The 17,729-nt window shown below is 43.6% G+C and overlaps 1 protein-coding gene across 7 annotated transcripts in view; it reads right to left on the bottom strand.

The window, feature by feature from the left end:
* The window catches only part of LINGO1 (leucine rich repeat and Ig domain containing 1), a 495,185-nt gene that overhangs the window by 327,016 nt on the left and 150,440 nt on the right, over window positions 1-17,729 (bottom strand). The gene's annotated exons all lie outside the window — the stretch shown is intronic.

The raw sequence follows: 17,729 nt of genomic DNA, 5'->3' as shown, positions 1-17,729 counted from the left end.
TAACACATCTGGATGCAAATGACTGTTAGAACACCCCGCACGATCCTCTGCATACATGATAGATTTACTGTCACATCTTGTGCAATGAAGAGGGAGAAAATAAAATATATAAAAAAAACCAAGCCAAACAATGTTTGAAGGAAAAAAACAGAGTGACTCAAGAGATTTGGTTAAAAAGGGAGAGCCAGAATAAATATTGGAGTAGCTGAATGTGTACCGTCTTTGCTTATACCTCCCAAGCAGATAGCACATTTGAACTCAGAACCCTTCTGACCCAAATGAACCCTGTAAAACAGCAGCAGCATCCTGAGTCAGCAGTTCCTGCAATTAACCAGAGACAGACAGCATTTCTCTTCTTCGTCAGAGCAAAGGCCAAGCAAACTAGAAGATGTGGCACTTGCGATGAATAACCAGATCCTTTCTAGATGTAAATCAATGCAGCTTTATTAAAGGCAACAGAGATTCATCGATTTCTACCAGATAGGGATCAGGCCCACAGAATTTTGATAAAGGTCTTTTAATTAATGATGGGTAAGGACCATAAATAGTTAATATTCCAATGGGCTAGAACTCTTACCAGAACAGCCTAATTCTGTCTGAAATTCTTATCAGTGGTGGGGAATCTTTGGAAGGCTTTTTGGTTCACTTTGGGTCTGATAAGCCAGGAAATTTGGCCATACTTCTTGACTTTCCATAATAGTTTCCATATTGCCTCTTTCATAATATTTCAACCATTCTCCTTGTAGTCCTGGTCAGAGACAAGAAGTGTAGAGGAAGCAGCATAAGTGGAAAATTATGGGGAAATATAAAGTTAACCAAAATTTTGAACCTAGATTAGGATGCAGATCTTTGTTTGGGGGAACACACAGGTTGGTTTTCACCTTGCCCATCACAAATTCTTATTCATAATATTCATAAGATCCAAATGCAAAAGTAGGAACCTCAGAATGACAAAAAGCTCAGTGTCTTGATCATGGTTTATTAACAGTTCTAGTAGCGATGGGCATGAACCCCCAAAACTCAGGACAAACAAAATCAATGAAACCCATATCAAATGAATTAAAAACTAGTTACACGATGGATCTGAAAACGTAACTGTAAATGAGGACTCCCTGACTGAATTATGTCTCTTTTGTTACGTCAATCACGATCTCTGCTCTTTCTGAGCTCCCGCAGTGCATCAAGGGAGTCTCATGGCTGCAGTGTATCATGAGAGGTGCAGTCCAGCTGGGGAACATGGTCCATGGAAAAGAATGAGGGAATGGAGAACATGAACTACAATTCCCATGAGGCATCATGGCACCATTTCCAAATCGAAATGTTTGGTTTTCAGCCAAAACTTTTTAGTTTTGGGGTGGTTTGTTTTTTGATGGAAAGTCTAAAGGTTCCACGGAAATCAGACATTCGTGTGAAAACCTTTGTTTAGTTAAAAACCCTTTTTTCTGTCAAAAAAACATTTCTATGAAAAAACCAGCCTTATTCATCAGGCACTACAAGTACCTACATTAGGAAAAGATTTCAAATTGCAGAGGGCTCTTCAATCTAGCAAAGGCGTACCAAGATCCAGTAGTTGGAAGCTGAAGCCAAACAAATTCCGATTCGAAATAAGATACAAATCTTTAACAGGGAGGGTAGTTAATCACGGGAACAACATACGTAAGGATGTGACAGTCTGTACATCAAGACTGGGTGTTTTTCTGAGAGAGATGCTCTAGCTCAAGCTGAAATTCTGTGCTTGTTGCAGAGATCACTGGGTGAGGTTCTCTGGTATGGCATGCAAGACTAGATGATCACAATAGTCCTTTCCAGCCTTAAAATCTCTAACCTCAGTCACCCCAAAGATCCGGGTATCAATTTGGCCAATGCCGCATCTCTCTAATGCAGTGAGCCAACAGCCTGGATTCAGATTACCTCAAACCTTGTAACAGTTCAGAGGTGACATCTCACCCCTGCTCTGGCCCCTTTACATGGGATAAAAGGGCCAGAAGGGCATAAAGGATCCCTAAAAGCCCAGATCTGCAGGAGGAGTCCTCCAGTGCAGAAAATGAGGAAGACAGCCATAAGGCTGCTTTCTGAGGACCTCTTTGCAAATCCTGGCAGAGAAGGCATGCCAGGGCAGGGGTGGGTCAGGGAAGCGTTAGGGGCAGAGTTGTAGCAAGCAGAGTCTTAGAAGCATCTGGTCTCTTAGAGGGGCAGCACAGAATCTCACCTAAGGTTTACATCCAAATGTGGCAGGTTGGGCCCATCTCTAATTTTTAGGGGAGAGGGGAGTGAGCCCATGCATACGTGGTAGAAAAGATTCTTCTAGCTTTGGCTAGGTGCTTTCACAGCCCATGTACCAGCACCATCCGTTAACCTAGTAACAATCACCTGTACGGCAGCAAGCCATTGTCATCTCCAGAATTCATCTTAATTACAGGTTCCAGTTTTCTCTTTGCAGCGCAAACACAACAGCTGGGGCAAAAAGAACAAACAAACGAAGGAGAAGGATAAAAAGAAACAGGCCTTTAAAAATCATCTTATGCTTGAAAGGAAGGAAGGGGAGAAAAAAAAATAATTATCCTAACCTAGGCGAAGCCTCATTACCATTGAAAATCCTCTCCTTTTTCACTCTCGCCTCGCCGTTCATTTCAATATCACAAGTGGCACACTCCCTTTCTTCTCACTGAAATTTCCCATCTTAAAGAAACAGGTGTTCCCTACACTCCAACGCAGACAGGGACACAGGATTATCAGCCGACAAGGAATGCCGAATAAAAGCCCAGGTTCAGGCATGGTATTTCACCTTTGAAGGCAGGATTTACGCTGTAATGCTTAAAACCCTTATCATCTTGTCAGAAATACGTTCTTTATTATTCTTATTCTTCCCCCTTTCCTTTCTCTTTTGGGCTGAAGATCCTTTAGACAGTCAAATTATATCAAGACACAGCAGAGGAAGCAGAAAATAAAGCATTGAAAAAGGTTAGGAATGTTAGTTTCATCTTAACAAATGTGTAAAAAGGGTTGACAAGCCCTTATTTTACTCTCACAGGATAATCTGTAGGTACCAAGCTGATATGGGATAAAAAAGAGAAAGGGAAAAAATCATAAAAAGAAATTAAAGAAGAAAAACCCAGGTCTCTGCATAAATATAAATAATTTGCAAGTTGTCTGACTGCAGAATTCATCAGAAGCTGAAAGGACACAGTGTGTAGAAGCCACAGGGGTGTAAGGGTTGGCATACCATGGCAATATGAGACTGAAACTCGACGTGTGGGAGAATGACTCATGTAAGAGAGGTTTGATGTCCATGGAAGGAGATCCCAATTACAACTGGGAGACATGATAAAGATCTATAAAATCATGACTGGTGTGGAGAAAATAAATGAGAAAGTGTTATTTGCTCCTTCTCATAACACAAGAACTAGGGGTCACCCAATGAAATTAATAGGCAGCAGGTTTAAAAACAAACAAAAGGAAGTATTTCTTCACACAACGCACAGTCAATCTGTAGAACTCTTACCGGAGGATGTTGTGAAGGGCAAGACTATAACAGAGTTCAGAAAAAGAACTAGTTAAATTCATGGAGGCTAGGTCCATCAATGTTTATTAGCCAGGATGGGTATGGATGGTGTCCCTAGCCTCTGTTTGCCAGAAGCTGGAAATGGGCAACAGGGGATGGATCACTTACTCATAGACTCAGACTTTAAGATCAGAAGGGACCACTATGATCAACTAATCTGACCTCCTGCACAATGCCAGCCACAGAATCTCACCCACCCACTCCTGTAACAAACCCCTAACCTTTGTCTGAGTTACTGAAGTCCTCAAATTGTGGTTTGAAGACCTCAAGCTGCAGAGAGTCCTCGTGCCCCATGCTGCAGAGGAAGGCGAAAAACCTCCAGGGCCTCTGCCAATCTGCCCTGGAGCAAAATTCCTTCCCGACCTCGAATATGGCGATCAGTTAAACCCTGAGCATGTGGGCAAGACTCACCAGCCAGCACCCAGGAATTCTCTGTAGTAACTCAGATCCCATCCCATCACAGACCACTAGGCATACTTACTTGATGATCACCTGTTCTGTTCATTCCCCCTGAAGCACCTGGAATTGGCCACTATCGAAAGACAGGATACTGGGTTAGATGGACCTTTGGTCTGACCCAGTATGGCTGTTCTTATGTTTAACTGGTTGTGATTTTTTTGACAAAACATTGATGTGTCAAAACTGAAACTGCTTGCAAAACAAGAATGTGTTCAATGAATGTTTCAACTCAAAACACTGCCACGGAATCTTGTTTCGAAATTGTCAAAACCTTTTATTTTGACATTTTTAAATGAAAATTTCCATTTTTCTGGTTCTGAACAACTCTGTATTTAGAAATGTAAGATAAATTAGACTGAAAAAAGGTAAAAAAAGAAATAAGATCAAAATCAAAATGAAACATTTCCAAATTCTCTCAATGAAATGTTTTGATTGATTAAACATGAAAAAAAAAATCAGGTTTTCGGTTCATGAATATTTTTGAGATTTTGACTTTTTGTCCCAAATCAAGATGTGAAAAAATTTCAAACTCTCAAAAATATTTGCAGGATAGAAAATCTATTCTCTGCTCAGCTCCACATGCAGTGCCCAAGTCAATACTTCAGTCCTGACACAGCCATTTCTGAGCTCAGAATTCAGCACCCTTTTCCCCTCCTCCTCCCAAGGTGCCCTACACAGCAGTAATCCCAGTGCTATGAGCCCCACATCCATTTCCAGTTATTAAACGAAAGCAGAGTCCCTTTGGCAAAGGGCAGAAAAGGGAGAGCCAATCACAAATGTGAAAGATAGGTCCATTTATTAGCACCTTTACAAACACAATGAAAAGTGTGAGTCTGTTATGGTAAATTCCTCTTATTACGATCACCTTTGTTTTCAGGCATACATGAGGGGTTGCCCCTAGCACACCACACAGCTCTGGAGAGATTTTTTTCACTAATTGGTGCATAGGCACTTAGTTTTAATTTTCCCTGAGGGTGCTCCGCCCATGCTCTGCTCTGAGGCCCCGCTCCTCTCCATCCCTCCCCCAAAGCCCTGCCCCCACTCCGCCTCTTCTCACCTCCACTCTGCCCACTCTCCCAAGGCCCTGCCCTGGCTCTGTCTCTTCCTGCCCCAACTCCACACCCTCCCTGAGGTCCCCGCTCCCAGGTGCTTTCCGCCCTCCCCCAAACCCCTTCCTGAGCTGCCAAACAGCTGTTTGGTGGTGCCCTAATCAGCTAATTGGGGGTGCCACCAAACAACTGACTGGGGTTGCCACCAAACAGCTGAGGCTGGTGGGTGCTGAGCACCCGCTATTTTTTTCTGTGACAGCTCCAGCTCCGGAGCACTTACGGAGTCAGCGCTATGAATTGGTCCACAGTAACAAAATGCATTTCCATATTCCCATGCAGGTGTTCCAGACATATTAGGGCAGGCCTAGATTCTTGCTTCTCTTCCTGTTTCAGTGTTTACAGGAATCCTGAGGTGAACTTAATAAAATGTTGAACTTCCTGCCAATGCCATAGCCTACAGGCTGTGAGTGTAGCATGTAGATGATCCTCATAAAGCCTCATTAGCATGTTGATTGCCTTGACCACCTTTTGAAGGTGATGGTTTCACTTCTATACACTGTGGCAAACTCAGGACACTTAGCTACCAAGAGTGGGGTAGTAATTAGTTCCAGAAGGCTTAACCATGGAGGAATAAGGTTCAGCTGGAACAGGGGTTACCAGGGAGGTAATTAGTTTCAGCTGGCCCCAATGGCTGGAGACCTTTTTAAACCCTCCCTGGCAGGGAAGCAGGGGGGGAGGAGAGAAGTAGAGTAGCTGCCAGTGAGCAGAGGCAGCTGAACTCTAAAAACTTTTCTTGCAAGGCAGGTTGCACTCTCCCCAGAAGGAGAGGACAACAGAACAAGGGCCTGACTGAGAAGGGATCAGCCAGACCCTGCACGACTGTGAGGGGCTTTTGCTTTGCCCAAGCCTGTGTTTCCAAGGCTGAGAAGGACTGAGCTAGGAGAGAAGAGACAGGTACTTTGCCACAACACATAGAGAAAATCCCTTTCACTGGCTAACGCTACCTAACTCTTAGAATGCTGAATATTGGACCCATTAGAGCAGAAAGAGTTTGTAACTTGCCAAAAGGTCCATCACCCTTGACCTATTGGCAAAAATAGCCAGAAGATCTCTCCAAACAGGTTTGAATGTCTGGTTTTGCTTCTGGCTGGGTTGTAAATGCCACAATTCATTAATTCCATGCTGCTGCTTCTATTCAGATCCAGAGACACATGAAGTGTGGGTGTGGGGAAATTACCTCAATATTTCTGAACCTCAGGAGTGTTTGTTTTGAGTTTGATTCAGGTTTGAGGTGTACATTCAGGCCAGCTGTTATTTTCCACCATCAACAGATTAATAGGTTTTAAGGGCAGACGAGACCATCAACTCCTCTGGTTTGGCCTCCTGCATAACACATATGAGAAGCACAACCAGGACCTCAGAGACAGGCCAATTGTGGAGCAAGTGAGCAGAAGAGGGAAATTGTGTCTGCGATTGGAGGCTTCTAGTTCAGTGTTTCACCTACTGACCTTAATCCTGCCCTGGGAGAGGAACCTTACCTTTCTCCTGGGGCATGAGAGTAACTCACTCTCCCCTTAAGTTCTCTCCTTCCTACGATTCCCAACTGGAACCCAACCAAAGCATCTGTTTCTATAGTTAGAACAACCTTGACGCTAATAGGGGAAGAGGCTGAACAGCTCAGTAACAGCTGCCATCATGTAATTAAATGTAACATCCTTGTAGAGGGAAAATGCCAAAGAAACCCACCATGGTAGCATTTAACTTCAAAAAGGGGAACTACACAAAAATGAAGAGGTTAGTTAAACGGAAATTAAAAGGAACAGTCCCAACAGTGAAATGTCTGAGAACTGCATGGAGAGTATTTAAAAACACTATAATGGGGGTTCAAACTAAATGTATACCCTGAATAAAAAAAAATGCTACCATGGCTAAACAGCAGAGTAAAAGAGGAGGTTACTGGGAAAAAGGCATCCTCTAAAAATTGGAAGTCAAATCCTAGTGGGAAAAATAGAAAGGAGCATAAACTCTGGCAAGTCACATATAAAAAAGTAATTATGCATGCCAAGAAAGAATTTGGAGAACAACTAAATAAATACACAAAAACTAACACACACACACATATATATATGTGTACACACACACACACAGCGCATCAGAAGCAGAAAACCTGCCAATCAGTGGAGCCGCTGGATGATCAAGGTGCTAAAGGAGCACTCAAGGAAGACAAGGCTGCTAAAGACAAGCTAAATGAATTATTTGCAACAGTCTTCACTGCAGAGGATGTGGGGTGAGATCCCCACATATGAGATATTCTTTTTAGCTGATAAATCTGAGGCACTCTCCCAGATGAGGTGTCAGTAAAAGGGGTTCTGGAACAAACTGATTAATGAAACAATAATAAGTCACCTAAACCAGATGGCATTCACCCAAGAGTTCTGAAGGAACTCAAATATGAAATTACAGAACTACTAACTGGTATGTAACCTCTCTCTGAAATCAGCCTCTGTGTCAGATGACTGGAGGGTAACTAATGTAACTCCAATTTTTAAAAAAAGGCTCCAGAGGCAATCCTGGCAATTACAGGCTGATAAGCCTAACTTTGATACCAGGCAAATTGGTTGAAATTTGACAGAACTGTCAGACACCTTGATGAACACGATATGATGGGGAAGAGGCAATATGGCTTTTGTAAAGGGAAATCAGACCTCTTCAATCTATTAGAATTCTATGAGGGTGTCAACAAGCATGTGGACAAGAGGGACCAAGCATATTTGGACTTTCAGAAAGCCTTTGACAAGGTCCCCCACCAAAGGCTCTTAACCAAACCAAGTAGTCATGGGATAAGAGGGAAGGCCCTCTAATGAATCGGTAACTGGTTAAAGAAATGAAACAAAGGGTAGGAATAAACAGTTAGTTTGCACAGTTGAGAGAGGTAAATATCGGGGTCGGGGGACCCCAAGGACCTGTACTGGTTCCTATGCTATTCACAACATGTTCATAAATGATCTAGAAAGGGGGGTGAACAGTGAGGTGGCAAAATCTGTAGATGATACAAAATTGCTCAAGATCGTTAAATCCAAAACTGTCTGCAAAGAGTTACAAAGGGATCTCACTAAACTGGGTAACTGGGCACCAAAATGGCAGATGAAATTTAACGTTGATAAGTACGAAGTAATGCAAACTGGAAAGCATAATCCCAACTGTACATACAAAATGATGAGATCTAAATTAGCTGTTACAACTCAAAAAAAGATCTTGAAGTCATTGTGGATAGTTCTCTGAAAACATCTGCTCAATGTGCAGAGGCAATCAAAAAAGCTAACATGAGTTAGGCACCATTAGGAAAGGGACAGATAATAAGACAGAAAATACCATAATGCCACTATATAAATCTATGGTACGCCCACACCTTGAGTACTGCATGCAGTTCTCATCTCTGCATCTCAAAAAAAGGATATCTTAGAACTGGAAAAAGTATAGAAAAGGGCAATGAAAATGACTAGGGTTATGGAACAAGCTTCTGTACAAGACGAGATTAAAAAGACTGGGACTTTTCAGCTCCGAAAAGAGACAACTAAGGGGGTATCTGATATAGGTCTATAAAATTGTGACTGGTGTGCAAAAAGTGGATAAGGAAGTGTTACTTACCCTGTCACATAACACGAGAACTAGAGGGCCCCCAATGAAATTAATAGGCAGCAGGTTTTAAACAAAAGAAAAGAAAACACTTCTTCACACAACACACAGTCAACCCGTGGAACTCATTGCCAGGGGATGTTGTGAAGACAAAAATTATAACTGGGTTCAAAGATGAATTAGATGGGTTTCAAGAAGGATAGGTCCATTAATGGCTATTAGCCAGGATGGTCAGGTACACAACACCATGCTCTGGGTGTCCTTAAATATCTGACTGCCGGAAACTGGGACTGGACAACAGGGGATGAATCACTCAAAACTGCCCTGCTTTGTTCATACCCTCAGAAGCATCTGACACCTGCCACTGTCAGAAGACAGGCTACTGGGCTAGATGGACCATTGGTCTGACCTATATGGCAGTTCCTATGAAAGAAAAGCAAAACCACTCAGGCTTTGGGTACGTCTAGGCTGTAGTGGGAGGTGACACACCAGCAAGTATAGATATACCCAAGGTAGCTTTGATCTAGCTAGCTCCAAGAACAATAGCAGTAAAGCCGTGGCAGCGTGGTCTGTACAAACCCACGGTGGGTCATTCGATTAGCTCTAGTCATATCTAGTCAATCTGATATATCAACAGGAACCTAAAATCAGACAGGGCAGACATTTCTGAGCAGAATTCATGAGAGGGGACTGTGCCTCCCCCATTCACAGATCTTGGGGGACACTGACTCACTTACCTTCCAGCCCTGCTACCTGAGTCAATCACTGGCAGAAAACGGTCTTTTTCTGGTCTCCCCTCCAGCATGGCTCAAGCAGCTTAACATTTAGTAGAATGGGAAAACACTGAATAGCTATTCTGGGGTAATACTCAGGAAACTGGACCTTGGCTTTCAATCAATGAACAGTAAACACAACCCTATCTCATCTTCGCCCCCTTGCTCCCCCTTCCCTTAACTGCTCAAGGTGAATCCTTATTCCTGCACAATTAGCAGCACCACAGCAGCTGGGATTGATCAGCGATAGATCAGAGACAAACTGGATTACTGTTGTAATGCAGACATGTATTCACTGAGGTACCTTCACTCCAAAAGGCTATGCTACCAGATAAGTACTAGCTCCAGGCAAGGGGACAGCCCCCAACCCAGTGTGGGGCAGAGGGGGTTCTAGGGGACATGGAGACCACCCTGTTGTCAGTGTGGGGCAGCGGGCGCTCTGGGCATTCGAGGTAGGAAGAATGTCTCCTCTCCCAAACATGCAATAGCCGGAGCACCTGAGGTCAGAGGAATGAAGACAACCTCTTCCTGAGAAGGGCATCTGGGGCCTAGAAGAGCTGAGCTAGTCCCCACTCAGAGACCACTCTGCACTTTGAAGGCACAAAGCCAGTCCCACCCAGTGTGGGACAGAGGGAACCATGGAGGTCTGAACGGTGCTCCATCCTGGCGGAGAGCCATGAGCACCCTGGGGACAGGGGCCCTCTGAGCCAGGCTCACTGTCTATTCCATTTGATGAGGAAGTAATTAAACTCCCCAGCCCATCCCACGTCTCTCTGGCTACGTGCCTGCCGAGCGGTCCTCTGGCTGCACGCAGCTGCGGCAGGGTTGTCAGGTTGTGATTGATGGTGCAGTTCAGCAGGAAATAAATTCCAAGGCTCTCGCATGAGGTGAATTGGGGGGTGTATCCATCTTAAAGATATTTAATGAATGTGCCACGGCGTGCAGACTGGCAGCAGATAGATCTCCACAGCCAGTGCGCCCTTCATTGTGACTCGCAAGGTTCAGGCACAATTGAATGGCTTCTGGCGGGTTTTATTTGCGCTTGCCATGTCCTGGCAGTATCTATTATTGCCCCCACCTTCCCCTGCTCCCGAAGGAGCCTCTTTCACTTTGCCTCGAGGGCTCATCTTTACTTTTCCCTTCCTGCTCTTCACTCCCTCAGAAGTGATGTGCCTTTAGGGGGAGGCAGTGTGACCTAGTGGATAGCGCGCTAGACTGGGACTCAGGACAGCTCTTCCCAGCACTGCCTCTGGCCTGCTGGCTGACCGTGGCAAGTCACGTCACTGCCCCATGCCTCAGTTTCCCCATCTGTACAATGGGGATAATGATACTTCCCTTCTTTGTACAGCGCTTTGAGAGCTACTGACGAAAAGTGCTACAGAACAGCTACGTAGTGTTAATCTACTTACCACCACCACCATTATTCCAGAAGCATTGACCCAATGGATTCAGAGATTATCATGCTCCATAATCACCTGCTGAGAAGCTCAAAGCATTTTACAAACATTAAGCTTCACCTCCTTTGTGTGATCTGGGTTATGTGTTATCCCCACTTTACATAGAGGGAAAGTGAGGCATAGAGTTGCCCTTCTCAAAATCACACAGCAGCTTGATGGCAGAATGGTGACTAGAACTCACATCTTCTTATGCTTCTGTCTGTGTTTTAATCATTGCCTGAGGCTCTCTCATCACCTAATACAGCTAGGTGTTCAAATGCTTAGCCCAGGACACTTGGGTCTGTAAACTGGAGCATTTCTCTCTACCCAGAGACTTCTGGTGCTAACTGCTTCCACCCCTGTCAGGAATAACACAGGAACCACCTTGCTTGTGGTATTTTAGCATTTTCATTTCATGTTATACCTGGGCCAGGAAAGCAGAGATATGCACAAGAGAGACGGTAATCTTTTCTGAAGCCCCAAAACAAATCTGTTCATGTTTTGGGCCAAGGTTCAGATTTCAGCCAGTTTATCCACACCTTAGCTTTGGCATCAGATCAGTTCCAGATACAGGCAAAGCCAGGCTATAGGGTCCAGAGGAACATATTATTATTTCTATTGTAGTAGCACCGAGGGCCTCCAAATCATGCACCAGGACCCCATTGTCCTAGGTGCTGTACAAACATAGGACAAAAAGACAGTGTCTGCCCCGAGGAGCTTACAATCTGAGGATAGACAGTGACCTCAAGCTGTGTTCTCCATTATGCCAAAGCATTTCTGCTTTTCCCTGCAATCCATGCCCTGCCCCGCAATGGACGGCATAAGGAGCAGATTGTTGTTATATTATTAACAATCACTACCAGGGCTGGCATTCCACCAACATTTTGGCCAAAAGCCACAACACAAACTGTTTGGCTGAGAGTTCTCCAAGGAAAAGAAAATCACGCAGCATGTTACCAGCCATAAGAGGATCCAGCACCTGTTAATTCTCTAATTTCACCAACAGATGTCAGTCCAATAAAAAGATAGTACCTCATGCACCTTGTCTTTCCTAATTTCCTGATCACAGATGGGTAGGCTTGGAAGGGTTTGATTTTGATTGGTAAATGTTGGTAAACATCAATTTCACTGCACGTGCAGAAATGGATGAAAAAATATTTCCATCCATAATAATCAAAAGTTACAGACAGGCAAAGTAAGATAAATGCTACTTGAAAACTTATTAGAGCTTGATTTAAGGATATTTACTGTGTGCGTTTTGACATGTGATTGTTGACAAATAGTGTTTTAACAGTTATAAAGCTTTAACTTCCTTAATCTCAACATCTACCATAATTAAATGCTTACCATCTGACCCTCCTCCTTGTTTGCTCCCCGTTTCCCACAACTGTGAAAATTTAAGTCAATAAAAATAACATAAAGATGCTTAAATCCCTTAATTTTGCACAACTGTGAAAATTTAAATGGATAAAAATTTAAAAAGTGCCTAAAAATAAACATCGATATTATCCACTGAAATTATGAAAAAATAAAAATCAAATTCTGCCAGGCCTAGAGATGGGGAACAGGGGGTTGGGTGCCAAAGAGTTTTCCCACTGGGTTTATACAGCAAGCACAATGTAAGCACTCTGGACAGGAGCAGGGAAAGGGATAGAGTGTCTTTAAGGGCATGTCTACATGTACAGTGCTGCAGTGGCACAGCTGATGGGAGAGCTCTCCCGTCAGCATAGTAAAACCACTCCCATGAATGGCAGAAGCTATGCCAGTGGGAGAAGCTCTCCCACCAGAGTAGTGCAGTGCCCACGAGCACTTATCTCAGGGTAACCTATGTTGCTTAGAATGTGGTTTACTCACACCCCTGAACAACATAAGTTATGCCGTCATGGTCTGCAGTGTATCCATAGCCTTAAAATCAAATGCTGTGGGTGGGTCCCTTTGCCTCATCACCATGCTCTGGTGCTGCTACGGTATGGAGTTTACAGAAGCCGGATGAAAAAGGAGGAGAGATCCATGCCAGCAAGATCTCAGTGGTGCTTACGGGAGAGCTGCGTGACAAGACGACCTGGGTGTAGAAGCACCAGCTGTGACTGCCTTTTACCAGCTGTGACTCCAGAGCGGATGTTTTTTTAGGGACAGAACCTTCTGGACTCAGAATGGCTCCCATGCCATTGGGGAAAACCACTGGGGCCCATGGTGGGGTGACAGAGATCCACCAAGTTCCCTTCCCTGTCAAAGCGGCAAGTTAATCTCTGGCTGGACATAGACCGGGCAGGGAAATCCTTGCCCACTCCTATCCACACCCACATATTTTTATGAAGTTATGGTATCTAAAGCATTCAACCCACAGCATGGTCTTGTAAGATCTCCCAAACAAGACCAGTCATTCTATGAATGGGAGATCTCCAGGGAACACACCTATGGCAGGAGGTCCTGGTGATGGTTGAGTAGGTGGATCATCCAATTCTGTGTCAGAGAGCCAGTGCTCAGGGGTGCTGGAACAATTTGTATAGTAGGGGCGCTGAGAGCCATTGAACCAAATTGTAAACCCTGTATGTGATGGAAACCACTTCAAGTCAGGGGGTGCAGCAGCACCCCAGCACCCCAGTTCTAGCACCTATGCCAGTGCCCCAGCAGGGCGATACAGGTGCTGAGCTGCTGATGTCACCATCAATGCTCTGGTTCCGATTGCCTGTGGTCAACAGACAACTCTCACTGCAGATGTGACCTTCTTTCAGCAATAATGCAAATTGTTTTGATTGCTTCAGGGATGGAAGAGGTAACTGAACTATACAGTATTATTATTAAAAGAAAGGAAGAGACATCAGAGATTCAAATCAAAGAATAAGTAGCTTAAAAATTAGCTAATAGCAAGAAGGGGTGATGGGGTTTGGCTTGTCACATAACAATAAATACATTAATTTGCAGCACAATAAAAATCAAATAAATGATTTTGGTGCTTGTTTGTGTTTGTTTGTTTGCCCCCTATTTCCCCTAAAAAAAAAAAAAAAAGTCCATCAGATCTTTCTGGCTGAACGACCTTGTCTAAATTGCTGGATGGTAACTATGCATGAAATGCCAGTGCCCTAGCTCGTAAATACCAGCATCCTCTGTGTGTGAAATGCCAGCTTTCTAATGTGTAAATGCCACGCATGAAATGTCACCCACCCACAAGTGCAAAGTGCCTGTGTCCGCTAAGTGGCTGGGCTTGGACACCAGCAAAATGCCAGCGATGGGACATGTAAAGGCTAATGCTTTATGCCAGGGTCCTTCTTAAAGGCTTATTATAAAAGGAGTGTGGGTGTGACAGTGGGACTATGGGCCCAAATCTCCTCTCTCTGGTGCAAGTCTATTCCAGACCGGCTGAGGAATCCAGGTCAGAAACTTTTATTCATAAGTGACTATGTACGTGGCATCAGCTCAGTCCATGGATGTGTTCCCTGTGTGGATTCGTACTCCAATCTGCTGACATTAGCACGAAGAATCCATTTTTACTGCTTTTTACTCCTGCCAGCCCTGCAGAGCCAATGCAGCTAAGAGGAGACGCGTCTCCAACAGACTTGTTTACTAGCTTCCAATAAACTGCACCTTTCAAAAGTCACTGAAAACAGCAGGGCTGTACCAGAACAACCACCTTTATCACTGGTGATCAGAGAGGATGGAAAAATGGTAAAAACAACTTCCTGAAACAAATGTTGATTTTATGTCACAGGATTCAGAATGGACCAGTTTTTCTTTTTCCAATTTTTTTCATAAGATAATTTTTCCAATATTTTTCATTTGTGGATTTTTCCCCTTCTTTTCTCAGAAAAAAATTATGCTTGAAGATGGGTGGGGGAGGAAAGGGAAGGGGAGGGCAAAAGGCAAAAAGTGAAGGAAAGGAAAAAAGAAAAAAAAATTAATATATTTAAAAATTAAATTTAAAACTGACAGTTTTTCACAGAAAAAGTTCATTTTGAAGAAAAGGCCATTTCTCAGTGAAAAATGTGGAGTAGCTCTCCCTGTGATGACATGAAAGATGAAAAAAGCCCAGCTTGACTTGTAGATCCCAGACTGAGTTTTGCGGGGCTGGTAGTTAGAAATATTACACATAAACGGAGCCGATTTTGATCTTGAATCACTGAAAGACCATGAACACTGAACTCCACAGGGCTGTTTTTTAGTCACTTCCAAGAAAAAGAGGAAAACTTTAGTATTTTCATTTTGGTTCCTAGTTTAACACCAGTTCAGCCAGGGTGTTTTCCGAGGGTAGGTTTGGGGGAGTTTTTTCAAGAGACTTGGAGCACAAGTCCTTTGGGCTTCAAAGGTTTCCAGCTGCCATCTTGGCTGATGCCAGGGATTGAACTGGGAAGCTCCAAAGCTAAAAGCATAAGTCACTGATGCTTGAGCTAAAGACCTGTTACAAACTCATATCTTCTCTGAATCAGGACACAGGCTGACCAGCAGGTTATATACAAATAACATTTATATATTAAACAGAGTGTGTGTATGCGTACATTGCACACACAAGCACACAAATGCGTAGAAACACACATCCTCTACACAAGTGGAGGAGCTATGCATGTGATAAATCGCAGAGTCACGTAATCAATTTCCCTTGCATCCCCGACTGCCACATCTATCTGCTAATACAGCTCCCTTCCCACATCAGCCTTCTTCCCACATTCCAACCCCAGAGCAGCTTCCAGCAGAAATCTTTTCTTTTGAACAACCTGCCAGAGAGATGTTTCCTTCTTCTCTCTCCCACTATATAAATCACACCTGCCAAAGGCCCAAGATGGGCAATACTGAGTCCTAGGTCAGTGGAAGCATTTCTACATACATCCCTACAGGTCTGGAAATGGGAGCTTTATCTCTTTGTCAAAGGAGATTCTTAGCTTCCCAAGGGGACAAGCAGCATGCACTTCTAAGCCCTGCAAAGTCCAGTGATCAGAATTTAAAATCATGGCATTTTTAGGCATGGAAAGCTATTTTAAGGCTTTGCTGGCACCTTCTGAGTTCTGTTCAGTTGGACTCATGATAACTAAAGCCCTTGGCTGACAAGCAGAAAGATACAAAAAAAATAGTCCTCAAAAATATTTTCAGCCTCTATAAAACATTCCTAAAGGTGGCTTCCTTTGTCCTCTTCCCCTGTAATGTATGTGGTATACATAGGATACATGCTAGTGTTGGATAAAAGGCTTTATCACCACTCATGTGAGATGACCCGGATAATTCACTAGCAAGACGGCAGATGAAGTTTAGTGTTGACAAATGCTCCACAGAGCAGGTTGGCAGGAATAATGTGAGTGGCTCATACACATTGCTGGGTTCTAAATTAACTGTAATAACTCAGGGGGAAGAGGGCATGGGTGTCACTGTGGACAGCTTAAAGAAAACCTCCACTTAATGTGCAACAGCAGTCAAAAAAAGCAAACAAAATGACGGGCGACAAAAGTGATTAGAAGCGTGGCAATGCTTCCACACAAGGAGAGGAGGAGGAGATTAGGACTGTTTAATCTAGGGAGGATATGAATAAGAAGGGATGTGATAAAGGCCTATAAAATAATGAATAGCATAAAGAGGGTAAATAAGGGTCTCGTTTACCTTGTCATAATACAAGCACAAGCTGACAGTCAATGAAATTGAAAAGCAATGCTTTTAGAATTGGTAAAAGGAACATCTCCCAGTGCTAGATTGTTCAACCTTTACTTATGTCGGGGAACACGTACACACCTGAATAATAAATAATACCACCACCACCTCCACCATGTCACTCTTATAAAGACCTTTTCATCACTAGAAAAGGTGGGGCAGTATCATTATTTCCATTTTACAGATGGGGAAACTGAGGCACAGAGCAGGGAAGTGACTTGTCCATAGTCACCCAGGAGACCAGTGGCTGAGCCAGGATTAGAATCCAGGTCTCCTAAATTCTAGTGCTCTCATCACACTGCCCCCCAGCCTACTGATTTAAAGGGGGCTACGTAGGTAAGTAACCCCTCGCTAAGGTGAGTAAGGGGTTTTCAGTCTGTCTCATGGGGCATTATTGATTTGTCTGGATTTTTACTACTCTGTGAAAAGACAATACCCATAACTAAAATGCTAACAAGAGCCAATGAAAATGTCCAGTGACAACTACATTAACTAACCTCTCCATCAGATCCCCACATCACCGCTTTCCAATAGTCATCTCCTTACTAGCCAGGTAGGGAAGCTGGGTCCTTACAGCACACCCTGAAGGTTAACAAACACAGGGTTGTATGGATCATGGAGGAAAGCAAGTTCCAAATGCCCATGGAAATTAGTGTGGAAATTCTGAAGTAGTCTGTGGAAATCGCTGTAACAAGGTATAATTGAAAGCAAGAATTTAGAAGGATTACAAAAAGGATCAGATATTTATATGGATAACGAGGACATCCCAGTTCCATTAGATAGGATAAACAATTCGTAAGTGGTGTAAACCCTCACAGAGTCATAGAAATGTAGGACTGGAAGGGACCTCAATAGGTCATCTAGTCCAGTCTCCTGCACTCAAGGCAGCACTATGTATAACTAGACCATCTCTTAAAAACCTCCAGTAATGGAGATTCCACAACCTCCCTAGGCAATTTGTTCCAGAACTTAACCACCCACACAGGAAGTTTATCCTAACGTCCAACCTAAACCTCCCTTGCTGCAATTTAAGCCCATTTTTGTCCTATACTCAGAGGTTAAGGAAAACAATTTTTCCTCCTCCTCCTCACAAACTTTTATATCGTTGAAAACTGTTATGTCCTCTCCCAGTCTTCTCTTTTCCAGACTTCTCCAATTTTTTCAGTCTTCCCTCATAGGTCAT

Source organism: Gopherus flavomarginatus, chromosome 9 (assembly GCF_025201925.1).
Source record: "Gopherus flavomarginatus isolate rGopFla2 chromosome 9, rGopFla2.mat.asm, whole genome shotgun sequence".
Classification (NCBI taxonomy): Eukaryota; Metazoa; Chordata; order Testudines; family Testudinidae; genus Gopherus; species Gopherus flavomarginatus.
This window is presented reverse-complemented; position numbering and strand designations above follow the sequence as displayed.